The sequence below is a fragment of the Cnephaeus nilssonii genome (assembly GCF_951640355.1).
Source record: "Cnephaeus nilssonii genome assembly, chromosome: 3".
Classification (NCBI taxonomy): Eukaryota; Metazoa; Chordata; class Mammalia; order Chiroptera; family Vespertilionidae; genus Cnephaeus; species Cnephaeus nilssonii.
Window position 1 is genome coordinate 24876120 of NC_137074.1, and position 6644 is coordinate 24882763.

Sequence of the window (6644 nt, forward strand, 5' to 3'; positions counted from 1 at the left end):
TTGTGGGACAAATTTCTTGGCCTTCCCATCTAGAGACTAGTAACCTTTAGTTTTATATCTTATATTTCGTCAGCAATGTTTATTCTTCTAATATCACTTTTCCCATTTCCTACAAATGTTAATTCAATGTTATCATCATTGATTCACTCTCTATGAGTTATCATTCCCTTCCTTTAAAAAAATAGAACATATGTGTGTGGTGTGTGTGTTTTTGTGTGTGTAATTTATTTTGTGTTTTGGGCAATTTAATTTTGTGGCAATTTTCTAAAATTTGTATTTTTTGGTTTATGGATGTGTGTTTGCTCTCATATTTTCAATGTTCAAGATTACTTTCTGATTTTTTTTAACATTTATCTTTATTATTATTATTTGTGTGTGTGTGCGTGTGTGTCTTCAATGGCATGTTTATTAAACAAATGTTCATGACAGATTTTCACAACAGCAGCCAATGTGATTTCACTATATCGAATTTCCCTTACTAAGAAAAAAATGAAAATCACAACATGGTTGATGGATTTGAATTATTTTTTCATGTTTTCTGGGCCGGGATTGAGGGGAGGGGCACAAAACTAGTCTCCTCAGTTGTTTTCCTGTGTTTTCTCTTCAGGCTCATCTTGTTTCATTTTCTTCACCTCCTCTCTGGCTAGGTGTCCCCAGAACATTGCTTGGATTTTGACAGCAGCATGCTCCTCTTTTTCCTTATCTTCATCTGAAGATTCTAAGGCTGTGACTGGTGTCTCCACTTTCTCAGATGTCTGAGACTTGTTTCTCAGGTGGTTCTTGCTCCTTGAATGCATGGTTGTTATAGAAGTGGTCGTCCACCTTACTTCCCCATTCTGCTGGATTGAAGTTGGTTTTCTCTCTCTTCTCTAGAAGATTCTCAAAATATGCTGCTGCAAAAGATGGTATATTGTCCAGTTGCTGCCTCAGAATCTCATGTGTCAGCCCTTCAAGAAGATTCCCAAATCCTTGTGGAATTTGGTAGTGGGAGTTGGAGAATAGAATCGACATCTCGGAAGGAACTGACTATTGTACCTCTTGGTTCTCCCAGAGCTGGTCTATCTTTATTATTGAAAGTATTACAGATGGTCCCCTTTTTCCCCCATTGACCCCCTCCACCACTACCTGGCCACTCCTGGCCTTCACCGCACTATTGTCTGTGTCCATGGGTTATGCATATATACATATACATTCTTTGGTTAATCTTTCCCACCCCCCCATCCTCAACCCACGTCCCTCTGAGATTCGTCAGTCTGTTCCATGCTTCTATGTCTTTGGATCTATTTTGTTTATTAGTTTATTTGGTTCATTTGGTTCATTAGATTCCACATATAAGTGAGATCATGTGATACTTATCTTTTTCTGACTGGTTTATTTCACTTAGCATAATGCTCTCCAGGTCCCTCCATGCTGTTTCAAAGGTAAGAGATCTTTCTTTTTTACAGCTGGATAGTATTCCATTGTGTAAATGTACTATATCTTTTTTTATCCACTCATCTACTGATAGGCACTTGGGCTGTTTTCAGATCTTAGCTATTGTAAATAGCACTGCTATGAACATATGGGTGCATATATCCTTTCTGATTGGTGTTTGGGATTCTTAGGATATATTCCTACAAGTGAGATCACTGGGTCAAATGGCAGTTCCATTTTTAATTTTTTGAGGAAACTCCCTATTGTTTTCCATAGTGGCTGCACCAGTCTGCATTCCTACCAGCAGTGCACTAGGGTTCCCTTTTCTCCACATCCTCACCAGCACTTGTTTGTTGATTTGTTGACAGGTGTGAGGTGATACCTCATTTTTGTTTTAATTTGCATCTCTCAGATGATTAGTAACTTTGAGCACTTTTTTCATGTCTCTTGGCTATTTGTGTGTCTACTTTGGAGAAGTATCTATTTAGGTCCTTTGCCCATTTTTAAATTTGATTGTTTGTCTTTCTTAAGTTAAATTGTATTAATTCTTTATATATTTTGGAAATTAACCCCTTATCAGATGCATCATTGGCAAATATGTTCTCCCCTACAGTAGGCTCCCTTTTCATTTTGTTGATAGTTTCTTTGACTGTACAGAAGCTTTGTATGAAAAATTCTTTTTTCATTTTTTTGAAAGATCCTTTTCTTATTTTTCTACTTCAATATACTCTATTAGTTTTTTATGTTTAGAACTTTAATTATGTAATTATCTGTTTTGTGTGCATGAAAGCTTTTTTATTGTTGCATATCCCTTTCATTTTGGTGTATTTCCTCAATTATTAGTGATCTTTTCTTGGCTAGCCATTCATATATAAGAGTGAGACACTGCAGAGTAGAGTGTTATCTCTTGAATATTTGAGGGGTATGCCTTTGTGGCAGGATGCTTGCCAGTGAACTAATTTATTTTATTGGGGGCTCCTAATTGTCAATGTGGGAAGATATGCTAATATATTTTCTCCAAGCCCATTTCTTGTATCCAGGAAAAAATCTTTAATTTTCTTCATGGGAGCCATAGCCTGGTGGCAGGACTTGTGGGGTCTGGGGAATCCCATGATTCATTTGCAAATTTCTATTCAATCTCCAGTTTCATCTTGCCCTTTACTGTACCTGATGTCCTTGAGCATCAAACTCCTTCCTTTTTATTTCTCCTATGAATAAAGCTGCAAGTCACCCTGGGGATCTTATCTGCATCATGTGATGAAGCGGGACACTGGAGGTCTGTCTGCTCCATATACAGTTGTCAACCAGTCCTGTGTTTTAGCTCTCTCTGCTCCTCGGAGCTACCCAGAGTCACAGCACTACTCTCTCAGGAGCAAATTGGCTTACTTCTTAGGGGTATCTCCTGTAGGTGCTATAGTTTGTAGAGTTTTCTATTGTTCTGAATCAGTTACTACTGCTCTTCCATTCCATTGAAAATTCTGGTCTGCTTTGGTCTTCACTTTTGCTCTCATTGTCCACATGGGTTCATACACTTTTTTATTTGAAAAAACCATGTTCAAACCTTCACTGGCAATTTAATTGCTATTTAAAAGACTGTACCAGAGTCGAGTTAAGTTTAAATTATCCTAAAGAGTTCTGGCTACATTGAAAAGGAATTCAGTCAGAGAAGGGGCAGTAAGAGAGCTTTTGTTCAGCACTTACCACATTTTAGATTTTGTGAAATGTTCTTAAAATTTCCTTGTATGTTAGGTAGCTTTATCCCCATTTAAAAGTGACAAAAAAGGTCTTATTAAGTTAACAAACTTTCTCCAGGCCATAAAAAGAAGAACCCAGCGTTATATGTGATACAATTTCATACATTTTTCTGCATCTGTGCTTCTCAACTCCTAGGGTGACCAGTTAGGGACAGTTCTGGTTATAGCACAAAAAGTCCACATGCCTGGAAACCTCTCAGTCCAAGGCAAAAATAGGATGGTTCTGGCTGCGCATTAAAATCACAAGAGGAGGGGCCCTATCTGGTTTGGCTCAGTGGATAGTGTGTCAGCCTGTGGACTGAAGGGTTCCAGGTTTGATTCTGGTCAAGGGCACATGCCCAGGTTGTGGTCTTGATCCCCAGTAGGGGGTGTGCAGGAGGCAGCCGATCAATGATTCTCTCTCATAATTGATGTTTCTATCTCTCTCTACCTCTCCCTTCCTCTCTGAAAATCAATAAAAATATATTAAAAAAATAAAATAAAATCACAAGAGGGTTTTTTAAAAAAATACAAATTCCAGGGTCTCACCTCCTTAAGAATCTAATTTAATACATCTGCATTTGGTATCAGTATTTTTAAAAAGTCAGAATTATTTGATTCTAATGTTCATAACCTTATACCATACTGCCAACCAAGAATCAATAGCCCAGATCCCATCATCTATTAATCCTTAACAGGCGTGTAAACCACCAAGTCCAGGGTTTATTCGTATACATAGAATACCAAAGGAGTAGCTTCTATACTGGGGTTGTTGGCCAAGTGGCCTGCTGCCTGTTTTTGTAAATAAAGTTTTATTGGAATACAGCCATGCACGTGGTTTTGTCTGTGGCTGCTTTCTTGCTATTGGTATAGCTGCAGAATCGAGACTAAAGGATCCTCAGATCTTAAAATAATTAGACACTGACCTTTTACATGGAGAGCTGGCTAACTCCTCCTGCTCCCAAGCCTACCACGAGTCAAAAACAAAACGAAACCCCAAAGCCTCCTGACATTAGAAGTGCCCTTGGTGTTCAGCAAAGGAATTCTTTCTTGACTCAAGCTAAAGTCCTAAGGCCTTTAGGTGGGAAGGGAGTTGTTGTGTAGCCTGTGCCTTTCATATTTTAATGTGTATACATTTAACATGGGATCTGGTTAAAATGTAGATTCTGTTTCAGGAGTGTAGGGTGGGGCCCAAATCCTGCATCCCTAAAAAGCTTGCCTGTGGTGCTAATGTGCCAGATCCAGGGGCCACAGTTGCAGTAGCAGGTGTATAGACCACTGGTTTCTTATAACCTAAAGTAGTGGTCGGCAAACTCATTAGTTAACAGAGCCAAATATCAACAGTACAACGACTGAAATTTCTTTTGAGAGCCAAATTTCTTAAACTTAAACTTCTTCTAATGCCACTTCTTCAAAATAGACTCGCCCAGGCCGTGGTATTTTGTGGAAGAGCCACACTCAAGGGGCCAAAGAGCTGCATGTGGCTCTCGAGCCGCGGTTTGCTGACCACTGACCTAAAGTCATACCGGTAGCTGATTACTGCCTATTAACTATGTCTGTGGGCTAGGTAAGTCAAAGAGGGAAGAACCCAGTAAGGGAAAGGAACAGGTCTTTAATGTCACTTTAGAACAGTGGTTCTCTAAGTGTGTACCAGGGGCATTAACAATAGTATCAGGAGGCAGTGTCTTAGGTGATTAGCTAACTCCAGGGCTGGGCTGGGAAATGATGGGGATGCACAGGCTGCTGTGCCAAAGGTGATATGTCAAATAATGAAAAATGTTCTTATCTGTCAGAGTGTCACGCCCATGCTCTGTAGGAGGGCAACAGGGTCAGGAGTGTCATGCAGACCTCAGGTACCACACATTCCTGACTAAATCACAGGAAGTACAACCATACCCAGAGTAAAACAATAATTGTTATTAAAAAGAAAAAAGAAAAAAGAAAGGAAAGGAAAGAGTGGGGTTCTTAATTTTGCACTTTAATTCATTTTTTTTTGTTGATTTTGCTTTAAGTTGATTTTATCTTGTGTTTTTATTTTAGAAAAAATCCAATTATAAAATATGTTTATAGTAGAATTAGAACTAAAAATATTAAATTAAAATTATCCATAGTAATACAAAATGCCAAAATAATGTATGAACATGCCTATTTTCCCAAGCCTTCACCCAAACTGGTTATTGCTTGTTTTGAAAACAAATCAGTAGATGAAAAATGCTATCTCTTGATTTTAATTGACATTTTTATAGCATGGGAATCTGTATAGATAGTAGAGGAATATGCAAATTAGCCAGGATGCCATAACGTCATGACTGAACAGCAGGGACCTGAGGCTGCATGGCGCCTGGCCGGGGCGAGAGACCTCAGGCCGCGCCCCCTGCCCCACGGGGCTTGATGGGGGGACCTCACGCCATGCCTCCCGCCCCGGCACTGAGCTGGGGGACCTGAGGCTACGTTCCCCACCTGACAGGACTTGATGGGGGTTCTGATACTGCACACCCTCACCCGGCGCCAGACTGGAGGACCTGAGGCTGTGCCCCCCGACCTGGAGGGGCTTGACGGGGTGGGGCCGGCTGGGTCTGGGTCTCCTGCATTTTTGAAGCACATGTGGGTGGTGGGTGAGGACTTGACTCTGGGTCCCGTGGTGCTGCCCCAGACAGGAGGGAGATTTTCATATACATTTTACTAATTTTCTTTCATCTCTGACACTTCTATTATAGAGAAAGGGCAAATAGAAATATTAAAATATTTCCTCTAATTAATTCCCTTTTAATGTATATGAATTTCATGCACTGGGCCAATAATGTTGTTTATAAAAAGTACTGTGCACACATTTTTAAAAAAATCAAACAATTCTGAAGTATATGACAGAAATGTAAAGTTTTAAAAAAATTTTGACAATCTGGTGGGTGTATGAACACATACTGATTTATACTGATTTATGTAACTCGACGCATTATTCTTTAGCCTGCTTTGTTCAAGCCAATAACATTTTGATTAGATAGACCTGTATTTGATAACTCTATCATTCAGTGGTTGTGTCAACTTAGAAAAGTTATATAAATTCTCCCATCCTCTGTAAGATGCACCAATCATATAAATGTGTTTATTATATATTTAGTATAAATGTATATATGTATGTTTGTTATATATAATATATATATATATCCCATGCCCTCAGCTTACTTTTGCCTTTGCGGTGTGTGTTTTTTGACATGCATTCTTTCTAACTTTTATGTGATCAAGTCATTCGAACTATATTTAAGTATTTTCTTTAAGGTTTGGTGTTCTGTTCCCTTTGCATTTTTATGATAGCAGATGCTTTGTTAAGATTTGTTCTGATGTTTAGATACAGAGCTTTTTTTTTTTTTTTTTTTTTACTTTTGGAAGAATTAAACTTGCTGTAATTTTAAGTTCACCCTGAGGAGGAGACTTGGTTTTCTTCCCTTTGTTTCCAGAAGGATTTATAGTGCAATACAGTTGACATGTTTTCAAAGTATA

At 38.8% G+C, this 6644-nt stretch overlaps 1 pseudogene across 1 annotated transcript; it reads right to left on the bottom strand.

The window, feature by feature from the left end:
- Positions 1 to 578: 578 nt before the first annotated feature.
- On the bottom strand, positions 579 to 1011 carry LOC307094588 (sperm surface protein Sp17-like; annotated as a pseudogene). The gene has a single exon. The product of its transcript is annotated as a sperm surface protein Sp17-like (transcript).
- Between the last annotated feature and the right edge of the window lie 5633 nt (positions 1012 to 6644).